General features: G+C 34.5%; 1 protein-coding gene and 1 pseudogene across 4 annotated transcripts in view; one reads left to right on the top strand and one right to left on the bottom strand.

The window, feature by feature from the left end:
- Window positions 1-25,465, bottom strand: part of LOC105216624 (poly(U)-binding-splicing factor PUF60) — a 337,933-nt gene that overhangs the window by 298,557 nt on the left and 13,911 nt on the right. The window lies entirely within an intron of this gene.
- LOC128920031 (small nucleolar RNA U3) lies at window positions 13,005-13,195 on the top strand (annotated as a pseudogene).

Below are 25,465 nucleotides of genomic sequence, written 5' to 3'. Positions count from 1 at the left end.
TCTGAAACACCAACTGCAATGATTTCAATGCTCAGATACTGTTTTGACAAGATATTTTTGTGTTTATTTCGCAATTTTAGATTTGAGGGGTTTATTTTCAATGCAACCGTAAGATAAGTCAAATATTTGATGAGTTCTTTAAAAAGTATAAATCAGAGGAATAACGAAAGGTTGTTGGATTCAAATTATTCAGGGTCACATAAAGCTAAGAATTTCTAAAAATATGTTGTAGTAGAAAAGAAAAGCATTACAGAACTAAAAAACCTTCGGAAAAAATTCGAAAAAGAATTCAGTTGTACTTCCCTAACTCGAATCAACACAATCAACAAAAATACTTCGAGTTAGAGAGTCTTTGAGTTATGTTAAGTAATTTGTATGAAATTTGATTTCTATTGTCAATTCAAGAGATCTAGTTATGAAGAACTTCTAGTTATGGAAGTTCAACTATAGTTAGCTTAAAATACTACGTTTACAAAAAAATATTTTGAAAAGCATTATTTTTTCTGAATTTAAGTCGAACATTTTATATTCCTTTTAATTTTAAATTAATTCCCACTCATAGAACAACAAAAAACATTGAGAATTTACTACACTAACCTAACTTTATTCTCTACGTATATGTACATACATATTTCTATATTTAAGTATAACGAGCAGTGATTCTTGGAAATTGGTTTGTAAAGTATACCAAACGTAATTATAAGCCTGTAATTATAGCTGACTCATGTCATTTTGTGGCTTTTTCACGCGTCTCTAAGAAATTTCAAGATTTCACAGCTTTTGTTGCTACGCCGAAGTGACTATTGTGTTACTGTGGGTGTACGAAAGTAATGGTACTTAGAAATATAGAAATATAGAAAAAGCGAAGTCTACGTAGTACTTACAATAGAAGAGTAGAAAACAAATAGATTCAGAGTTATGTACACTTTTTCACTAGCCAACTCATTGTGGTTCGTTAACCTGAGACACACACACAACATAACGCACGCTTAAACTGTAAGAGATCTCAATAAGAGTAAAATAAACTTCCTTCTTTCAAAGTATGTTTTGTTTTGTTTTTTTTGTATTTTTAAAAAGTCTTTACAATGAGCGCGCATAACTTTTAAGCACACGCATTGTTGTTGCACGCCTGTCAACTCATTTCTACAATTCTTGTGAACTTTCAGAGAGGTAAAATTGAAAACAAAAATACAAAAACAACTATAAACAAACTTCGACAAACACTTTGTACAATAAAGCAAATATTAATAACGGCTTATAGTTGTATATACATGTATGTGTATGTTGATCAGTGTATAGGGTGTATAGAAGAAATTCTTTGAGATAAATGTCTAGAAAAATTTCAAATTATAAAGCAGTTAGTAGAAGTATTATTGTTGAGGAAAAAATTGCAAGAGTTATCTGTCTTGTTAAAAATTGATTTTCCATTAAAGAAAACACACAGTGTCGCATACAAACATATGTACAACAAAGTTTGCTGTTTACTTTAAGTATCTATTCTTATTTGTTCACTATGTGCTACAACAACAATATACAAATTATAACCGTTGTTCCACATTATAAATAAAACTAACATTTTACACGCAGCTTACTTCAGAGTATACCTAAGTATGTATTTCTTTGCTATGCTTACAAAGGTGTAGCAAACTATGCTGGGCTCCTAAATACATATACTTATACTTGTGCTTAGGTGAAAATAATATATTTTATAAATACACATATATGTAAGTGTGTAGTCTTCTTGTCATTGCGCATAACGCTCTAAATAGTAAGCACTTATTTGCTGCTTATTTATGACGCAGCTGCTGTGGCATTGTAATTTTGCATGCAAATATGTGTATAAAATTATTTATGTAAATTCACCGTAATTATGTTTATTTCCAGTTCTGCATTTACTTCACTTCACCGCACAATCAGTGTAATAGATATGACATTGAGGCGTGATGTCTTTCCATTTTGTGAGTTACGGTGAGTCTACACTTAACAGCTTGTGGCATATTGCATATAAATAATGTTAGGTTTGTGGAGATTTTTATTGAAAATGGTAGTATTTATAAAATCGCCTAAATGTAGGCAACGCTTGATACCGCTACAACTGTTCATATAAGAAATATGGCCTACATTTAGGATGATGTTGAATAACAAACACGGTTAGTGTTAAAATTGAATGCAATGGATAATATTTGAATAAAAATTATAGAGATGTATGCATACAATTTCAATATTCCTAAAATATTACGATACTGCTGTAATTTCACGTTCGATATTCGTACAAAGTTAATCAATCGACTTGACGTAGCCCCACAGGAAATAGTCTAACGGAGTCAAATCGCACAACCGAGACGGACAATTAACTGGACCATTTCGTGAGATAACAAGTTCACCAAAATTGGTTTTCAATAAATTCGCTATATGGCTTGTGGCGCCGTCCTATTGGAACCACGAACATTCGACGATTCTGTCGGTCAAGCGGCTTCAGTTCTTGCGTCAATTTTCTCCAATTTCTCCGAATCGGCAGTAAATTTTAATAATTTCCACTCTTTGTTAGAAATGACAAACTTTACTGAAGAGTAATGTCAAAAGAGCGGGAAAAATATGGCGTCGTTTGCTGTCCCTATCGGTTTACTTTTGTAGCGTCCCCTTTGAAAAACCGCCTAAATGTAGGCAACGTTTGTATACTTTATTTGCTTGTCTACAAAAGGTTGCCTATATTTAGGGTGTTGTTGAATAAGACACACATAACGTATTAAAAGCAAATAAGTGGGTTTTTAAATAAAAAAATGTATAAAACAAATTAAGTGATACAATTATATGGTCTGTTGCTTTGCACTAAATATATATTACGTTCAATAAACCCATTCATTATTTATATGATTTTTATTTTATAAAGAATAATATATGTAGAGTGTGTTAGTTATCCTTTGCAATTTTACTCCCTTGATATTATTTTCAATTTTTTTTTGTTGAACTTTTAAGTATTTTTTCCAGCACTTTCGCGTTGCTCTAACTTTGTGCTGAAATTCTATATGTGTCGCTTAAGCTGCTAAAGATATGTCGCTAATACAGCTGAAACTTTTCAAAGGATATACTGACTCAATTTTTATATGCGAAGAGCACTTCTTCTTTCATAGAATACGAAGAAAACTCCTTACTAGTTCATTATATTGTAAAGCCTTAACGTAAAGTAAAGCAAATCGGTAAGAAGAAACACGAGGAAGTGAGGTTAAGCTTGAAAGCGGTATTAAACTGCACTCCGTTTTCTAGCATGCAATGCCACAGATGTATGTATATAGAGCACTGTTGAAATACCCCAGTCAAGAATCTTTGGCATCTCCTTGGCATTCAGAGGTTTTCATTTCAGTTTAGTAATAACAGTGCAGCAGATTGAAGTTGCAGCGACCTTTCCACGTATTGGTGTGTATTTGTTTTTTTTTTGTTTTGCTTTTTTTCTTGGTTGATGTGAAAACTCATCACGCCAATGATGCTGGCAGGATTTATCCAGCTGCAGGCTGCAACTGCATACATACATACAAGTGCACATGTTGCATGCACTCCCGTTGGCCTTTATATTGCAAATCGTCCAAGCGCCGCATGTCTCCTCTTCAGCTTTCATTTTGTGCCATGTTGTAGTGGTTTTGTCACTGTTTTTTCCATTTGTTTTTCAATTTCTCCAGTTTTTATACCCATATACACACATATGTATGTATGTATGTATGATACACAGGGATTTTTACTTTTATCTCTTGCAAGCGCGCATGGCAAATGTAGCATACTTGTTGGCGCGTTACATGTATTACATGTTGCATTTTGTGCATTCTTCGTGCGCGTTTCGCCATTAATACCCTTCTAGAGCACAAAAGCGGTTGTGTATGTGTGTGTGGACGTCGAGTGGTCACAACAGGCCACCCACATACTCGTACGTAACATAACATAGCAGCGCATTCAACTTCATTTAACGTTGTATTGCTTGGTGTATTGCTCTACAGTTGAAGTGTGCAGTTAGCATTCAAGTAGCTTGCCCTAGTGTGGGTTTAACGGTAACTACTTGCTGTTCGTTGAATAAACGCAATAATACAGCGTCGGTTGGTGGGGATTTCTTTAAAGGCCAACATGTGTTTTCAGTTGATTTGTAAAAGAATTTGTTAGCAAATTTCCAAAAATCAAACCTGACGCAGGATATGTTTCTCATTTATGTTAGAATGTTAGATGAGCTCTATCGTAAAGTCTAGTGTAAATTTTTAGAAAATATTAACAGTCTTATGTAATAAAATAAAGGCAGTATACAACTAGTTGTCCTGGAAGTCAAGTTCAAACCGTAAACAGTTATACCTAATGAACAAATTCCAACGACAGCCAGGTCTGCCAAAATTTTTTTTGCGATATAACACTGCTTACATTGGGGTTCGATTATCGGTGCAACAGCAGTACGAAGCCTTGAAGCCATTTCCATTTCAAGAATATTTTTGGAAGGTCTCAAGATAAAGTAAGGTTTTTGAACCTTAAAATTGTCAATTTCTTTCATATTTCTCAATATATTTCTTAAAATTAGTTTGAGACTGTTTTCTGTCACTAAAACCACGACAAGAACCGAACCAGAACTGTAACAGTTTGCTATTTGTGTCCGATATCGAAGAATACTACATTAGTAGATCTCTATTTCTGGCCGAACTTTCACGAAAACTGCCCATCTTTAACGTACATGGCTTAACTGATACCTTATAGCCTTTTCACACAGCCTAATTAATTGATCAATTAAAATTTTGATGGAGAAACCAGTTTTTGCACTTCACACTGCCGGCTACTCGATAACCGATCAGATGTTATACATTTTTGTTTTTACTTTTCATAAGAAGTTGGTAAGTTTCATCAGCTGATTGCTATTTTTAGCTGCGACATCTACCGTCGTGTAGCGTGAATAACAACTCGCAGAGAAAAAACGTATATATAATTGCAAATACGGTATTTAACGCAGTTGCATTTCATTTTCAAGTCGATTTAAATTCAATTACAAATTAATTTAGATTTTTATTTTGTGTGGTAAATCAGCAGAGGATTCTAGAAGGTTTATAATTTTTTTAAGCTTGGCAAAATGACTATGAAATCTGAAACTCATACGTAGAACCAAGTGCATTTATCTAGTCTCGGTTCTAGATCTCTCATAGATGCAAGCAAACGGGAACAAAATTCTTCCAATCACAAAAGTAAGTTTATATTAGGTAACCTTCTACTTCATGATAGTCTATTTAACGATAGACCATATAGAATGTAAAGTTTAGTTTGTCAAAAAACTGATTTTTTAATTGTCTTCAGATTTGGGTTGATTGACCCACAAACTCAAGCTAATTGATTTCGTTGCCCTAGTATTTTTACACACAAAATTTTAGAATAATCTACCGCTTTGAAGGAGTACTATGTTGTTATAATAGAGACACAGACCAATTGGTATCTAATGCTGACTGCCACTTTCCAAGTTGAAGCCCTTGAACATACTATGTATAGGCTTGTATTGTCAAGGTTTCAATTACTTTTTTTCTCCTCTCAATCAATTAAATTTTGCTTAACTTCATAGCGATTTAGTAATAGTATTAAATAAATCATAAACACTTTAAAATCAATAATCTTTTAATGGTTATTAATCCTAATAGTTGGTGTATAAATCACTACACAACAATATATGCATATTATATTTGTCAAATTTAGCAAAAAGCCAACCTTCACGCACTTTAGTCATACATTAAATATTCAAAATTTTTATTCATATATGTATATATATTTATAAATTTATGCACACAAATCTTTTCTATTTTCAGCCATTAACTAATTTACACTTAATCTGCCACTTCGTGACACAATCCTATTTATGCCTGTCAACAAATGTGGAAAATTTATTGCTGTCTACATTTCTCGCACTCTCTCCTTCGCTCTTTCGCCAACATTATAGTATTATAATCATAATTTTTTTGAACCAAACAATTTGTTTATCTCTCTTTTTCGTTTTAATCATCTCACGAAATAATAGCAAATTAGTCAACTAATATTGATTAACTGCATAAATCACACGAAAAGTATGCGCATGCCAAATTGTGATTGCATAAATTATTCGATTATCATAATAAGACACACTGGAACTACTACCGAAAAAGCTGCCTCTTTTTTTGTTTGCTCAATTTGAAACACGCTGCAGGCGAAATGACATTCAAATTAGTTGCGGACATTTCTTATGCTTCTTAAGTGGATTAAAAAGTCATATTTTTTAGTATTTTTGTGCATAACTAGTTATTCGACGGAACGTGTACTATGGCGGTAGCAAAAATAAAAGCAAAAAAACATAAAAATTATTATTAAAAATGCATGCAGTATATACATTAGGGTAGTCCTAATTTTTTATTTTTTTTCTGTGCCTAACGTTTAAGGTATGTAGTATAGGTGTCAGAGAATATATAATCTCACAAATTTACAGTCTCTGGCCATTAAATTATGTACGAAGTGAAAATATTTAAATTTTTTCTCATTTTGTTTACAATTCTTGAGAAAAACAAATTGCTTAATTCGATAATTTGAATACGTACGTTTAAGGTGTATAGGTGCCAGAGATTATATTATCTAACAAATTTACAGTCTCTTGCCATTGAATTATGTACAAAGAGAAGACATTTTTTTAACAAATCATATGAAAATATGGAGAATAGTGGAGCTTCAGTTGTTCATCAAATTGTATGTTTTGTCTAAATCCGATATCCAGTAATATAATAAATACAAATTTTATTATTTTCAGTAGCTATATATGAATCTGAATTTTGACCTCAGTCTGAAAAATTTTTTACAAGGTCTTAAATTTGATGTGATAACTTCGACGTTATCGATCTGGTATACAAACTTAAAAAATAACGTTTTTTAAAATATCGAACTTAATAAAAAATTATCTCTCTAAACTTATGCACCACCCTAGCATTAAATATTTATCTACAGCAACTTGTTTCTGCAAGCACTTAAGCGCCAAGCAACCAAATTTATTTAAATTTAAAGCGTTGGCATATTTGCTGCTCGTGAAAGTATTTTTTTTTTTTGTTGTAGTTTTTTCTAGTGAGCCATATTAAATTGATAGTAAATTAATGTCGAACAATGGCAATTATGTATGCACCTTTATTGAGTCGCACTATTAAAACCACTTTACTTCTATTCTGTGTGCGGTATACTTAATCAGTATTAAATTAATTGTTTTAAGTAGATAACCAGTTTATATAAAAGCGAATATTAATAATATGTATTCGATATGACCATTCATAAAAAAAAAATCATCGAAGCGGAAGTGATGCTTTAAACCCTACATTAATATACTACTTTAGTCAAGCAGATATTTGTGCTACTTGCTTAATACCTTTAAAATAAAGTGGGTGTATACAGAGTTAAAAGAAGTGGCTTTAAAATGGGCTCTTGAAGACCTTGGCATTGAAAATCGCTTATTTCGGGGATGTGGGGATTATTGAAGGTGTAGGAATTCGATAGAGCACGATTTTAGTTCGTGTTAGAACGATTCGACTAATTCGATTTTGACTCTCAAGTATCAAAAAAATTTCTTTATAAAGGATTTTTCAATAGGACGCTACAAAAGTAGATCGATGTGGACAGCAAGCAACGCCGTATTGTTCCTTCCCGCTCTTTTGAGTAAGGTTTGCCATTTCATGAATCGAAGTTATTATAATTTACCATCGAAACTCGGAAATTCCAATTTATGGTTCATAATCGTTCTGTCAGATCAACAATTGAGCGTCTAGTGGAAACATTTGAATTCACAGGCACAGTACAAAATGTTCCCGTGCCAGTGAGACAAATAAGTATCCGTAGTGCCGAGAATATTGCTAGAGCATCAATTGAGGAAGACCCAAATCAGTCTCTCACACGTCGTTCTCAAGCGTTGGGTATTTCTGGGACGTCGTTGTGGCGAATTTTGCGAATAGATCTTGACCTACATCCTAACAAGATCAAATTGGCGCAAGAACTGAAGCCGCTTGACCACCATAATCGTCGAATGTTCGTGAATTGGACTGAGCAACAATTTGAAAATGATCCGGATTTTCATCGTAAAATCATCTTCTCATTTCTTGCTGAATGGCTTCGTCTATAAGCAAAATACGCGAGATTGGCCAGGTAGCAATCCACACGTACTCCATGACTAACCATTACATTCCGAAAAAATTTCGGTTTGATGCGCTTTATGGACCGCGGTATTCCGTGATGATCAAGACCGGCAAGTCACTGTGAATGGGAAACCGCTCAGTGATAACCGAATATTTTTGGCACGAATTGGATGATATGGACATGGACATTATGTGGTTCCGACAGGAAGACGCCACAAGCCACACAGCGAATTTCACAATCGATTTATTGAAAATCAAGTTTGGTGAAAGTGTTATCCCACGAAATGGACCAGTCAATTGGCCTGCCGATTTATGCTTGAATCCCGTAGAAAATTGGGTTCAGCGTCTGGACGAATAAAAGTATTGCAGAGGGATGAAAATAAAACTCGATGGTATAGAGCTCCCACATTTCATTTGAAAAATAGCATGCGAAACTTAAATGTTGAAAAGGAAGAGGGGTGTCAGAAAATCGTCTTCTCATTATTATGAGGAATAATTGTTTCTTTCTCCATAGTCCATGGAGGCGGAATTGAGATTCCTATAACTGGCTGATGCAAATATGTACAAAGATATGTACTATATATGAGTATTGTAAGTATGTATTAAGTTTTGTAAAAAAATATTCACATTAGCATGTTCGATTCACCCATTTAGACGTAAATATTGCATAATATAAGAAACATAGCTGTAAAAATACACACACACGCACACAACTAATACAACCGTTATGCATTTTCTCTTTCATTTCCAAATATGCCAACCTGTCACATGCAATATTAGCCGTTATTTATCACAAACGCCCAGCGCGCCTTTGAAGGTCTACATAAGTACATACATATGTATGACCAAAGCGCAAACTTACAAGATTTCATTGCAAAAACAACAAAAAAAAAACATAATATTAATAAAATGTATGCCATGTTGTCGTCACTTAAGCGTTTGCAAATTAATCAAACGAAAATAAATATTTGAAAAATGAAATAGCACGCCCACTACAAGGGAGAAAAAAGTTCAGCTAATTTCTGTTACATGCGACAAATTTTATGTGATTTTTTCGATCGCAATGCAGTTTTTTCTCTCACACTTAATATTCCTTGCTTGCTTACTTAAATATGTATGAGCTAATGGGCCATTTATTTGGCGCTTATTGTCTTCAAATCTAGCTGCTATGCTTTGTAGTAACTAGCTTATGTGTATGTTTATGTGAATTTATTAATTATGATTGGCAGCATAATGCTCATGCATTTGTTGACTAATACATATAAATACATATTTATACTAGTACGCATGTATGCATGTGCTTTTGAATTACAATACGGCATTCATCAATATGGCTGTGTCCAAGAGATGATTAATTATAATGGATAATTATCGAATCGTTAGGAGGTTGACGACTAAGTGAAAAGCCGATTATTGACTGTGAACATAAATAAATTGTTGGATTTAACCTTCGCTAATTAATTATCATACGATGCGCTCCAATTTGAGATGCCAAGCTGAGTAGGCTTATGGAGGAGTGGTGTATCAAGGAGAGAAGGTTTAAGCTAATTTTAGCGATTTTAGTATTATAAAGAGAAGAAAGACAATAGCTGAAGTGGAAGTTACGAAAACTAGGGATCAACAATGAACTTTGAACTTACTTCCGACAGAAATTCGGGGCGACTAAAGAAGTAATAATGCTATCTTAACTGGCAAGCAGCTACTATAGCGAAAGCCTTCAGGACCTTTCAGAATAAAGAGGTTTTATCTCTGTCATAGTCCACTCATCTGAGCTCAAAACCATTATACCCAGAACTATACACACAATGAATAGATTTTAAGCCATCTTTAGGCTCATTATGCTCCCCAAAGGTGCATGAAAAAAAGAGTCACCTCAACAACTCAGTTGATTTGACGAAACTGTTAAGTTTTTTCCGTCTCAGCTGCTCAATTTGTCTTAGATAAGAGTATTGGGAGCCGTGGAAAGTGTACCTTCTTAACCGACTGAAGACTGGGCATTCGCAAAGAGAATGTTTTAGCGTCTTGTCATCCTCCGCGCACGCCCTGCATTCTGCCGATTCTACTATACCAAGTCTCTGCAGCTGGCCATTTAGAGGTGATACAGATTAATTCGCTTTTGCTCAAAATAAGAAGTTCTTTGATGTCTCCACTGTCAACATTACCCCATAGTAATTTTGTGATAGGACCCATGTTGCAAATGCTCCAAGACCTGATTCATTGCTTTAGACGGCGCTTGGGGTCTAGGACAGTTTAAAGAAACTGCGTTCACAGCTGCCCCTAAGCGAGGCGACTCATCCGCATTTTCATTTCCTTCTATACCTATATAACCAGGTACACAATTGCTATTAACTGAGTTTTCTCCTGCTAGTCTAATAATTGCCTCTTTGCATGATCTAACACAGTAAGACTTCGACTTCGCTGCTTGGCTATCCACAAAAAAGTTGATGGATATGTTGGTTGCTCTCCATAAGAAAGACCGAATTGTAGTAATTTAGTTTCAAACAGCTTTCTGTATGTGGGTTTTTACAGAAAAAGCTTGCTCCTGTACCTGTTTCACCTTTCGATCCGTCGATGAATATATAGATTTCCAGTGGTACTATTGGCAATTGTATGATTGGTCCATTCTTCTCGGCTGGGGAAAGAAAACATTGCATTTATCTCCCCAACGGTCCCAGTTTCCAGGTCACAAGATCAATCACATAGTCCCAATGAAAAGCAATTGTTCTGGTGATTCTCCTCAAGTTCTCAGAACCGACGCCTTAATATGGACCAAATAGCACTACTGTAGTTAGCTATATACGCTTAGTTAGTTTTATTTTATCGTTATAGGGTTGATACTTCCGCTTCAAAACTTTTTCCTTAATTGCAGATCATGTCAGAGAAGAGATGTAAAATCCCTACCCACCATATTCAAGCACATTGTTAATCTCTCATGAGATTTAGTACAACACAATGACAGCCGACCTTTTCACAACATTGGTATGCAATTTTATTAAATAATAAATTACATACTAAACAGTAAAGGATTTAACGGTATTTTAACTGACCTCAACAACAAGCTGAGCTTAAACTACGTAACGTCGATTGGTTTTACCTCGTCATATATCTAAGTGCATAGCAGTCAGTTGTCAGCGTTTGTTGACAGTGACAGCAGCATGCATTAACTAGATTTCCTCTTTGAGTTGCAGTTTGCTTTGCAAATTTCTATATTTTTGTTTTTTTTTTTGCAGAAGCAAAACAAATATAGTCATTCACATGCCTTTAATTAAGTATATACGTATGTATGTATGTCTGTATGTAAATATGCGCATAATTTTAATTGCAAATAAATAAACGATAACGTTAACTATTCGCCTATTATAACGTTTATTAATAATGTCAGCGCAGAATGGAGCACAGCATGTTGCTCCATGCTTTACTACGATAACAACCAAACAGCGCTAATGAAATCCCACAAGCTTGTGCTTTGTTCAAGCGTATAAGTGTGGATATGTGGGTGTATGTGTGTGTTTGTGTTTGTGACTAATTAATATGCAAATCGCATGCAAGCAAATAAATATTATTTACACACACACACACACACATTGGCTTCCATGCTAAATGTTGTTGAGAGAGATTTTTCTGCTGTTAAATATACTATATAGTGCATTTATTTACATACATGTGGGTATATACATTTATGCAACTGTAAGCATGTATGAATCTATGTACATGTGCGCATATATAAAATCTTACAGACCTTCAACATTGTAAATCGAATAAATCAAGAACACTTGCCACAGCTGATATAGTTAATTTTCCAAGCTTTCATTTATTTTTAAATCAGCGAACCCACATGAAACGCAGATACAGCTGTGGAGCAGTGTAAACTGGCAGTATACGTGTAATGACATAATTATGTGTGTATGTATGTATGTAGGTGTATATATTTATTTCATTTGAAGGTAGGACATGTTTATAGACAAGGCGAAATAAATTTTTGTTGTTTAATAATTGTATGAGCCATAATTTACTTACAGTATAGTACTTACAGTACTCTACTTGCCGAGAAAAATAGTTTAATTATTATAAAATTTTGTAAATAAAAAATAACAAAAAACTCCACTGTAGTGAATGAAAGCAAAAAAAAAAATTATATAACCGCAGCTAAGTTCACTTTACTGCGACTGCATTTTTGTTGATAAACTAAACCAAGCATGATTGAAGATTGAATAATAAAAATTGTATAGTCTGTGATTTTACCAAGCACAAACATTATTTTTCTGGAAATTCGATGAAATTCTGACTGCTAGCTGATTAGCAAAAATATAATCTATTTTTTTCTATTCTTTATGGCGATAAAAATGTATGTACTTATAATCGTTCTTCATATTTTGTATGGTTAATTTTTACTAAGACTCCTTAATGCACCAGGCTTTGGCGCGTGGCGAAATGAACACACAACTGGTATAAATGCAATAGACTGGCATAATGAAATATTATCACTATAGCAGTCACTCTCTTGCATGGAACGGAGACAAGTCTGTTATTACTCGCTCATAATTTTTGTTTTTAAGTTATACTTCTTATACGACTTCGGAAAAGGTTGCGATAATTGTTTAACGCTTCAGTGGAGAGGGAATTGCGTTGAACAATTTACGTGAGAGAGAGTGAATGAGAGTAAAGCAGAGAACTTAAAGCACTTGCCATGCTTATGCTATTTGAGCAATTCTTGTTTTTGTAGAACAATGTTTAAATTTTTGGTTGGTGACATATTCACATGTGTACGCATGTGTATGATTGTATTCTTGCGCATTATTTTTCTTTCGTTTCTGTTTCATTTCTGCGAATTCTCAACTATTACTCTGCATTGGCCGTTGAAAAGTTAAGACTATACTTCACAGGATCATTTCTGTACTCAGTCTCCATTTACTTTCTTTGCAAATCGAAAGTATTAGCACCCGCGATGAGGAGGTATATCGTTTTATCTTACAGCGTGAGGTTTATGAACTTCATTTCTAATTTTGTCTCGATGTGACGATATCAACTTCAACATGATTTGGCGATTTGTGTGCGGTAGAAAGCGAAATGAACCCTAGCGATAATCGTAATAGTAAAAAATGGAATTTAATTGCCATTTATATATCACCAAATTCATCGATGAGAGATATAAAATTGTTCATCGGTAAAGCTTTATTACCGTTGTCAACTGCAGGTTCGCAAGCTTTTGCAAATATTAACGGAGAACCAGTAGAGTATAGCGAAAAATCGGTACTCCTTGCGGGATGTCAATGTAAATTTCTCATTGCCAGAAGCTGAACTATTACTGGCATTCCATGACAAAATAAGGTACGACTATTGATGCGGTATTCGCGAGAAATATAGATAAAATAGATGTAAGACATTTTATATCGTATTTTAGTTATCATAATCCAATTGTTAATATTATAGATATCAATCCGTCAGATCCCAGAAATGATAATTGATTTGTACTTTGCTTTATAAAATGTTCATAATAAATTTATAAAATGTAAATTTAAGAAAGTGTTGGTCACTCCACCATATTTTTATCTTTTACCTCTCGCTAGTTTTCTTTCATACAAAATGATATGCATTTCTTGGAATATCACTAAGAAGTATAACTTCCTCCGCGAGTAGAGACTCCACGCACCTTTTTTTACTAAAAAGCGAACCTCAACAGGTTAGATGGGTTTAAAAATTTGAAAATTGGAATTTTTTGTCTCATTAAATAGTACAAAATGCTTAAAATATTCTCCAAAAATATTTGAAATCAATCCGCGTAAACTTCGATGAGATAGACCCTTTGGAAGTTTCGCCCATCAGGCCGGTTTAAATTTAAAACATTAAAAGCGTTTATTCAATAATTCTTACTAATTGAGTAATCAATGAATTGCTTCATTGTATTGTAAATTGAGAATAATTAATTTAATTAATTGACCAATTAAGTACTAAGTCAATTAAGTGTATAATTTTAACCTTAAAAAAATATTCAATAAAATAAAGTTAAAATTAATTATAATCTGTTAAATAAATGAAATTAACTTTTTGTCTTAATTTGTCTTAATTTCGCCGAAGAAATTAAAGTATGCGGAAATTGTTTTGCAGTGAAAAAAGTATATTAAATGATTTATAGAACAGAGGTTCTGTATATCAATTATATGTAAAAATTACTGACTTTATCTCTAATTAATAATGATACTATAGAAAACGTTTATTAATATTTCTGTAAATATAGTTCTCAATCACACAATTATAAACTTTTCCACATAATACTTACATATGATTATCAAATGGTTATCAAACAAGTAAGGAAGGGCTAAGTTCGGGTGTAACCGAACATTTTATACTCTCGCAATTTAATGATGTAATTTTATAAAGATGACACAAGTCGACCCATATATTTGGTATAAAGTTCAATAGAATAACGAAAATCATCATAAATAGTATATGGGGACTGAGGTAATTCCTAAACCGATTTCACTCGTATTCACCACCAAGATACAATGTATCGAAGACTATACGCTCACTTAATTTAATATTACCTATAATTAGGTATATGGGATCTGGGGGAAGTTATGACCCGATTTTTACCATTTCAGGTACAGAGAGAAACTGTTATAAGAAAAAAAATCACAGAGATTCATTTAATGTAATTCATTCCACATTAAAATATCTGAGGGATTTACCTATAAATTAACTATAGGCACTGAGTTCTTCATGTTCGATATCAGGGGCCTTGAAAAGTCATGGTCCGATTTTGACAATTTTTACACAAGTGATGTCACAGCTCAAATACAGTATTTGTGTAAAGTTTTCTTCCGCTAGCTTCATTGGTTCCTTATGAATACATCATAAAGTGAACGAATCTCAGTGCAGCTTCCTTCTGCCATTTCTTAAGTAAAATTTAATGTTTCTGACGTATTTCTTTAGGGAATTAACCCACTTTTAGAAATTTTCAACCTAACCTTTGTATGGGAGGTGGGCGTGGTTATTATCCGATTTCTTTAATTTTTGGACTGTATAAGGAAATGGCTAAAAGAAATGACTGCAGAAAGTTTGGCTTATAAAGCTTTATTGGTTTGCGAGTTATATACAAAAAACCATTTGAAAAATTACATCCAAATGTGCCCCTCCCTAATGGGATCCTATGTTCCAAATTTCATTTTCATAACTTTATTTATGGCTTAGTTATGACACTGTGTAGGTTTTCGGTTTCCACCATTTTGTGGGCGTGGCAGTGTACCGATTTTGCCCATTTTCGAAAGCAACCTCCTCAGGGTGCCAAGGAACATGTGTTCCAAGTTTCATTAAGATATCTTAATTTTTACTTAAGTTATCGCTTGCACGGACAGACGGACGGACAGACATCCGGATTTCAAATCTACTCGTCATCCTGATCATTTATGTATATATAACCCCATATCTAACTCTTATATTTCTTGGTGACACAAACAACCGTTAGGTGAACAAAACTATTATACTCTGTGCAACAGGTTGCGAGAGTATAAAAAGCAAAAGCATTAAGCATGTCTCATTAAATAAAAGCTTTTGTAATCAAAGATTTAATAAATCGTGACATTTAACGCATTAAAAATTTGCAAATAGTAATTTCATGATGTTTAACGCCCTAAATAATATCTTAGTCAATCATTTAACTATTATATATAAGCATAAAAAAATTTATTAATATTTTACTACAACAACAATTATATAGAAAAAAATATTTATTAAGATTTTGTTTAAAACGTTAATGAAATGCAAAAATTTTGATTCAGAAAGGATTTTATAAATTAATCAGTTTACTATTAGACTGATTATAATCACTACTATAGACAAAAGAATGCTGCAATGCATTACTCAATTGTAAAAAAATATATTTTAAGTCCTACAATAATTTTCCAATTTAGAGTTTACGTTGGTATACAAATGGTGCGATGCGGTGGAACTTACAATCAAATTTATATATTTCAAAACGTTCAATATCAAGCAGCATTATCGTAATTATGCAACGCGCTGCGTCAATACGTTAATTGTAATTAATATTTTTCGATAAAAATTAGCAAATGCGCGACGACACACACAGTTAGTTGCGTTGTAAATTTGCAACCGAAAAGAAAATATTTAATAATGAGAAATTAAAAACAAAAACTCAATTTATACATGTTGCATTGTGAAGTAAGATATATGAATCGAGTTCATTATCTGCAAGGTTGCTCTACTTTTACCGGCAAAGTGGCACAAATACTGAAATACACCAAAAAACAAATGAAATAACAACAACAAAAAGCCCACAAAAATATGCAATAAGCGTTTAATAAATTTGCTCATAGTAGCTATAAGTCTGAGTATAACAAATTTGTAAAGCTTATGAAATGAAAATCTAGATACATTGCATGTACTAGCTTTATATACCGACATACATATATGTGGCTTACATGTAAATATATACTTGTAGCTATATAGTAAGAGTCGAACCGCCTCTAGAATTCATACCACATACACACACTAAGGCAAACTGCAAGTCGTTGTCGTCGGTAACAAGCAGCGGAATAATACATACAGCAATAACAATAATAAAAAAAAATCAGAAAAAAAAACCCGAACATAATGAGAAAAGCAAAAGCAAACAAATCACACAAGCCATTCCTTATGTAAAATAGGGTATTTGGAGCACTCGAGACCGGCGCCCAAGACAACAAGGAAATAGACGAAACGTTGATTGGATTTAAAGTGACAGTAATAAATGGCAACAAATGCACGCGGCCAAAAACGTTGGTGCTACGAGCATTTCGCTTTGCCGCGCGCCAACGTCAACGCTCAAAGTCAACAACAGCAGCGTCAGCAGCAGCAGCACACAACGCAAAGCGTTGCGCATCGCTACATTTAATTTACATTTTCATTTTCCTTTTCATTTCAGTTGTGTATGTGTGCGTGTGTTTCTTTATTTTTGTTTTTGCTTTTTCGCCTGCTTATTTTTCAATGGCACACAAAAAGCTTAAGCGCGTGCGGCTAAAAAGTTGCCGCGTCTAAGTGTCCGTATGCGTGATTGCGATTGTGTGTGTGTAGTTGTTGTTGTTGCCACATTGCGTTTGCCATGCCGCATGACCATTCGTCACGCAGAGATTTCGTTGTTGTCGTTGGGGAATTATCAACACTCGGCTAGTTCATTTGCTTTTGTTTTGCCTATGCTTTTCCCGAATGCTCGAACACTTCAGACCAGCTGTTGTTTTACTTGGGATGTGTGTAGGCAAAAGAAATTCATCAAAATTTCGCTAGAACTTATTCATACGCAATTTCCTGCAGTTGTTCTTTCACTTAATTTTTTTTATCTTAAGTGTTGTCAAACTATTTTCGTTTCGAAATAATTTTAAAAATAATATTTACTTTGACAAATGTAGACACATATAGGTCTGTTTGTAGAGTGTGAGTAACATGGCATTTTAATAGGGTCATAATTTTAAAGCGATCATCAAGCTAGCCTCAGCGGTTTTCTTTTTGCATATTTCACTCAATGATAGAGTGTACTCTTAATGAACCGTGACAATTTAAACTCAATATTACTTATCAGGGAAATATCTTAACATGCTACGCCCCAACCCCATGTGACTTGCTTGAAATAATGGTATACTTTCCTTACTTCACCATTTGAAAAATTTCATTATTTTACAATTTTGAACAGGGTTGTATTTTGAGACCAACAGTTTGCTCGTTTCGCTCGTTGCACCTTAATTAATGACCTCTTATTCACATTTTAGTAATCAAATTCGTCTGGAATCATACAAATTAAAGCTTTCAAAACATTTTTCGATCGATATATTTGTGTCAGAACAAGAGAGGCTTCGCCCTCAATGATTATTACAATACAGTGGATGGAAATTGCTTTTAGGTTACTGAGATGGAAAATCCGCGGACTGGCAAATCATTTAAACTCTCAGCCTTAAGCAAAAGGGGTCACAGTTTATCGGTCTAAAATTCTTACTGTAAGAATTAGCGAGACTATATCTGCTTGAAAGCTCCTGTATATATTACCCAGGTTGTGTAATTGATCAAGGACTAGGTTGTGTTTGGAGATTTATGAAAATTTAATTGGTTCGTTGAGTCCAATTTTCGATGACTCGTTCCAACTATTCGATAGGAAACTGGCGAATGACACGCGAGATGTTTTGCTCCAAGGTCTGAATCGAAGCGATATTGTCCGCATAGACTTTGGACTTTACATATCCCCACTGGAAAAAGTCTAACGGTGTGATATCACACGATCTTGATGGCCAATCGACCGGCCCATAACGTGAAATTAACTGCTGGGCGAAATGTTCTCTCAATAAATCCATTGATTGATGCGATGTGTTTGAAGATCACGAGCTTCAATTTCAGGCATCAAATAGCCGGCTTTCATGACGCTATAACAGACGCCATTGACGGCTACATTGTCTTCACATTTTTGAAGAAATATGTACCGATGATTCCACCGGTCCACAAACCACACCATGTGTGCTGGATGTAGTCTATTCCGCCGAATATTATCCAATAATGAATGCTGGGTCTCAAGATGGGTGATGGTGTTGCGAATAGTACGTTCAGTAGGCCGATTATGTTGACCATAAGTTGAACGATTCGCGCGAAATACATACTTTACAGAACTTGTATTTTCCAAATAAAGTTGAAAAATTTGTAAACCTTTCCATGATTATAAATGCCAATAATACTGAACAAAAATAACATGACATATGTTTCCCTCTCGCTGAATAAAGCGTTCTCCAAGAAAGGTCAGGAAGTTCTTTTCAACTGCCATGTTTCAATAAGATTTTGAAACAAAAATCCCAGATTATTTTCCAATACTTCAAAAAAACACTTTCGAATACGTTAAGCATAAAAAAAGCTGGTTTAAACATATCCTTGGAGCTGGTTCACTTATTGATGAGCTTTGGAAATAACTCCAAAGTAACATCGAGTTTCTTTTCTCGGGTTTTTATAAAATATTTTGAGATTAAGCTTCACTTAGTTGTTTCGACGAGTACCTCGGCCTTACATTATGAATTGCTATCCATAAAAGACTATGGACTGTGTAGAGGAGATTACATGGACAGCAGAAATATGTCTGACTTAATTATGGAAAATATGTAATCGGTATATATTCCAATTTCATTGAAATTATTATTTGACGATAAATTCTGCTCTGTGGTACCCCGTCAACCAATTCGATATTGAAATAGCATTCCTTACAACATACTTGCTATTGACGCATACAAGACACTGCGCTCAGTGAAGCAATCATTGCAACTATTTCACATTTATCAAAACATTGGAGCGACAAGCAAAACACAAAACAACAACACAACCGTCAATCATCAACTGCAATAGCAAATAATATGTAAAGCTGTTGCTAACAGCGACACCACGCCACTAACAAACCCGCTCCACACCTATCTCATACGCCCAACGCTAACTAAATTGTACGCAGCAAAGCCAAATAGCAAATCGTTAGCGTAATTAGTTTAATTGTACTGACAATTATGCGGATGTCAAGGAGAAGGCAGCAACTGGCAAATATGACAGAAGTAGTAGAAGATGCTTCCTAGTTCTCGTATATCGGGCGAAGTGAATGTGTTTTTCTAGCTAGAAATGCAGATGTCTTGTAGGGTAAATAATATTTGTGTATATTTTTATTATTAAATTTTGTTTGTATGTATGTGTGTACGTTAGAAAATTTATGTAAAAATATGTAAATCGAGAATTCAGACGCTCATATTTCTGTGAAATATGATGATTACTGTGCATTTGTTTTCTTCACTAGGCTTGTGTGTGTGCTCCCGGTAGTGTCAAAATATATATCAAGATACATGTATATTTAATACATACATATTTGTTTAAAAGTCTTAAATGATTTTAATTTTCAGATTTCTCAATTTGCTTTCGTTAACAGATTTTCTGGTTTGTTTTTGTTTTCAATTGACCACTTAAATACGAGGATATTTAAATAAGTATATAATGTATTTCTAAAATCATTGTTGGATCAGTTGCTTCGAGGAAACTTTAGAAACCCGAGAATTTGTCATTTTTTACGAAAACGATGAAAGAGGATTCGAATGTTCTTTTTTGAAAAAAAAAAAATTTTTTACGAAAACGATGAAAGAGGATTCGAATGTTCTTTTTTGCAAAAAAAAAAAAAAATGCAATCTTAAAATTATTACAACCTTTTAGAATGTTATGGCCGCTCCTAACTATCACTAGCAATACATTATAACTTTCAATACATTATGCAAAGTCCTAACCTACCCCAAGCGATATTCGTGAAGATGTTCCAATAGTAGTTGTCTCTCTATCGTCGTTAAAATCAAGCAAACAAGTAGAGCAACGATGGAGGCCCCGAGCATCTCTGCAATCGCATTTAAGTGCCAGTCTATCGAGTTCACTTGACAATAATACATCATTCAAGAAGTTTTTTCAGTCTAAAAACAACAATACCATAAATATTTAGCCTTTGTATGAAATAAAAGGGGATCTGAAATTACAGGCCGATCGTCAGAAAACATGAATATAATAATTATATAATACAAGGACAAAACGAAGCTTTCTATTTTTCGAAGAGACTGAGTTTCCATTCCACAAAAAAGGTCCTTGAAATATTAATGCGATCCTAGATGTTAATTTGGACTGAGTAGGTAATTGAAAAGTAAAGTCCTCTCTCGACGAACCAAAACCAAACTCTACAAGTCGCTCATTATTCCCGTCCTGATGTATGATGCAGAAGCGTGGGCGATGACGACATCCGATAAGACGACTCTTGGGGTTTTCGAGAGAACGATTTTGCGAAGGATTTATGACGATGGAACGATGAGCTGTACGACTTATACGACGATATCAACATAGTTCAGCGAATGAAAAGACAGCGGCTACACGGGCTAGGTCAAATTGTTCGAATGGACGAAAACACTCCAGTTTTGGAAGCTCGAAAGTTAGTCAAATTTGTGTTCAATTTTTACATAAAAACAAATATGAAAAAAAATTTCACAGATTTATTAAACCACCCGGAAAGTATATTATATTTCATGAACAAATACATACATATGTATGTACATACATACGTAAATAAAAAAGTAAGCAATTTTTTTTTGTATTCTAATGCGCGTTGTGCGATTTTTTCGTCATTTTAATTAAAATATTTCGACCGAAGCAGGGCAGCGCGATCGCATTTTGTTTTTGTTGCGGACTTTAACTTTCGATCTCAACGTCGTTTATGACGCACGCACACATACATACAGGCACATATAACAAATTATATGATTTTACTAGCGCATATTTGCGGTTTTCTCTTTTGCTGGCAAATGTTATCGTACACACATATGTATATATGTAAGTATATGGAATATATAGAAACATAAACGCATGCAAACCCACCAAAATATGTTAATTCCATGGAAATCTGCCGCTTAAGCCACAAAACAAAACTTAAATGAATACAAACGCGTGATTTTGAGCGAATTGATAATTCGTCAGCGGCTTTTTTACAACTTGATTTTTGTTTTTTTTTATTTATAATTTTATGTTTGTTTTCTACTCCTTCGTATACTATATGCTTTGTGGTATACACGCATATATTTCGATTTTATTGCTGTGGCAATAAAATTAGTAGTTTTAAATGTGCGCATGCGTACAGATTTTTATCACTGCGCGCGGGAATTGTCGAAACGCGCCAATGCGCGGCAGTTGATTAGCGAGCTTTTGCAGCAGATTAAAAAAAAAAACAAATACATACGGTTTTAATATATGTATGTATAAGCATTTATGCTTCTGTTCTTGTAGATTTGTTGTGTGATTTTTACGATCACTGATGACCCTGTGCGAAACACAACCGCGTTAACTCATGTGTCGATGCTAACTGTATAGCTATCAACACTGGCAGTTTGTGTGATTTCATCAGCAAGGAAAAATTGTTTAGTTTACAAGTTCAAAAATCAACACCCAAAGTGTTTGTATATTGTATGGGTGCTCATTTATATCATTTCATCTCGTAAAAACCCTCAACTCAACATATGCCTAGTCAAATTTATCATATATAATTATCAAATAAGACAAATGACCTTGAAAAGTCTAAACAGCATTGCTGTGCGCTCCAATTTGTGAGACGCGGCGTTGTTATTGCTCGGTTTACTAATTGAATATTTTTCAAGTCACTGTCAACAGCAGCAAAAACAAAACACATACATATATGTACATATGTATCTTTAATATACAGATATACAGTTCCATGAATATATGTATGCACACAAATGCATACGACAACATATATACAATAAAATCATAGAAGAAACATTTAAGGGTATTATAAAACCTAAAGTCAAACGAAATAATTGTAAGTCAAAGTACAAAATGTCATTTAATACATAAAAATCTACCTTTTTGCTCCTTTGACCTCTATTTAGCATCCTTTTCAAACACATACATACATACATATTATTATATCCATACCATACATTTATATATAACACTATTTAAAGTGGTTGTATTATTCAACTTGCCAGCATACCCACTTCATTTCTAATTTCATTCCTAGAAAATTGTCCACTAAAGTTAAAAAAACGTTTAAAGATAATAAAAAATACAAATGAGTATATGTACGGGTGCATAAACATTCATATATAATGAAAGAGAGTTACTTTTCCATTAAACGAGATAAAATTACTTGGCGTCTGGATGTGCTCACACACATATATTTAAACATTTGCTTGTCCCTGCAGGAAAATATTAACATTAGTAATAGCCTAGCCATAAATGATTAACCTTTATCCTCTTGTGACATTTCTCTTCAGTAGGGTTTGCTTCGTCATGAAAAGATATACGATCCAACAACAAGTCGAAATTATTAAAATTTACTACCGAAATTTGCAGTCAATGGCATCAACTTTAAGTGCGTTACGTCCGATCAACCATTGAGCGTTTGGTGGAAAAATTTGAATCCATAGGCACAGTACAAAATATTCCCGTGCCCGGTTTGGTGCGGTTTATGGGCCGGCGGTGCTATAGGAACAAGACTGACACGTTACTGTGAATGGGAATGCCTACCGCTCAATGATAACCGAATATTTTTGGTCCGAATTGGATGATATTGACTTGGACAATATATGGTTCTAAAAGGGCGGCGCCACAAACCACAAAGCGAATATCACAATCGATTTATTGAAAACCAAGTTTGGTGAACGTGTTACCTCACGAAATGGACCAGTCAATTGGCCTCGTCGGTCATTTCGATTTGACGATGTTAGACTATTTCCTGTGAGGCTACGTCAAGTCTATGGTCTATGCCAACAAGGCAGCGACGATTGATGAACTTCGTACAAATATCGAACGTGTAATTGCAGCAGTATCGGCCGATTTATGCTTGAAAACCGTCGAAAATTGGGGTCAGCGTCTGGACTTCTGCAAGCGTGTCCGTGGTGGCCATGCAATAGAGTTCCATACATAATGGCATCGAATGTACTTTTACAGGAATAAATAAATAAATAAATTTCATTGATATCCCAAACCGTTTTTGTTTGTAGCACTCTTATTGAATAACCCTTTATCATGTATGTATTTTATGAAATATTTCTTACAGAACAAACTGCATTTAAAATTCTCAACTGGAACAACTGCTGCTCCAGACAGAGTTGACATTTTCACATTTACGAGTAAAGTGTTAGTCAGGCGAGCGACTAACCAACCGACCCAATGCAGTAAGCTCCAGCCTCAGTCCCAGCAAACAAGCAAAGCGAGTAAAAACAACGCCAACAATTTTATTAAAGAATAGAGCAAGTCGCGTAAATGCTAGGAGGTCGGGAAGTATGATTTACTTTAAGTGATACCAATTTGCATATTAAAATCGCGTCGAAGCGAGCGAATATAAATAAAAACAGAGCATAAGCAGCAGCAACAGCAGTAGTAGAATGAAATGAAGGAATGATGGAGACAAGCAGAAGGTACACACCAGTGTTGGAAAGCGGGCGAAGAGCACCAAGAAGGCGATTGCTGCTAGCAGTAAAATGGAGAGTGACTGAAAATAAGTGGTGGAAAAGCAGAGTGTAACGTAGAGCAGTCAACCGTGCGGTAGAACAACTCATGCCACATGGCGCTTGCCACGCGCCACATGACGGCACATGGCACATGGAAATTACTAAGGTGGTTACGATTAGACTTTGATGATTTCGTGACATTTTTTGGTGCTTTCAACGACATTAGCTGAAAGTTTCGTACCAAAAATTAATGTTGTGCACGTGTGTATAGGAATTCGCGCCACAAAAATCACTGGACCTTGTAATTTATTGCAGCTGAAATAGGAGTAATGTTGATTTTTTCCCCTATGGATCTATAAAATTAACATAAGTTTTTAAAAGCACAATAATAATGGTCACTTTGTGGAATACATTTCTAAGGCAGTGGAGTTTACGGAACCGAGAAAGTTCAGTATATATGTAGGTACAATATCCGTACAAGAGAGGTAACTACTTCGAGTGTTGTTTTATGAGGAATCCAAGTTTAATATAGAGATTTTTGATGAATATGTCGTAAGGAAAGATCAAAAGAAAAAAAGACTCTTGCCAACAGATGCTACTATGGACGATTGAAAAGTAAAGTCCTCTCTCGGCGAACAAAAACCAAACTCTACAAGTCCCACATCATTCCCGTTCTACTTTATGGTGCAGAAGCGTGGACGATGTCAAAATCCGATGAAACGGCACTAGGAGTTTTTGAGAGAAAGGTTTTGCGGAAGATTTCGGTCCCTAAACATTGGCAACGGCGAATACTGCAGACGATGGAACGATGGGCTGTATGTGTTATTCGACGACATTGACCAGCGAATAAAAAGACAGCGGCTACGAATGGACAAAAGTGCTCCAGCTCTGAAAGTGTTCGATGCAGTACCCGCTGGTGGAAGCCGAGGAAGAGGGAGACCTCCACTCCGATGGAAGGACCAGGTGGAGAAGGACCTGACTACGCCTGGTATAACCAATTGGCGCCAAACTGCCAAAAGGGGAGACGCGTGGCGCGCTGTTGTGAACTCGGCTTTAACCGCGTAAGCGCTGTCTACGCCAGTCAGGAGAAAGATGAAGAATGGTAAAAAAATATAATAATTATCAACAGTCTTTTCAAAATATTGGTCATTCGTCAAAAAGAAAAGTCGGTGAATTGGAATTTCCAAGATACAATATAACTTCCAATCAAGGAAACGAACACATTTTAATAGTTTAGATACTAAGTATTGGAGGCATGATTAAGTTATGACTATAAAACAGAACTTTGTTCCACTTGTCTTTATTTTTCATTTTTCATTTGGAGAGTTTTCACAATAT

Source organism: Zeugodacus cucurbitae, chromosome 2, assembly GCF_028554725.1.
Source record: "Zeugodacus cucurbitae isolate PBARC_wt_2022May chromosome 2, idZeuCucr1.2, whole genome shotgun sequence".
Lineage (NCBI taxonomy): Eukaryota > Metazoa > Arthropoda > Insecta > Diptera > Tephritidae > Zeugodacus > Zeugodacus cucurbitae.
Note: the sequence above shows the minus strand (reverse complement) of the source record. Positions and strands in the feature narration are given on the sequence as shown.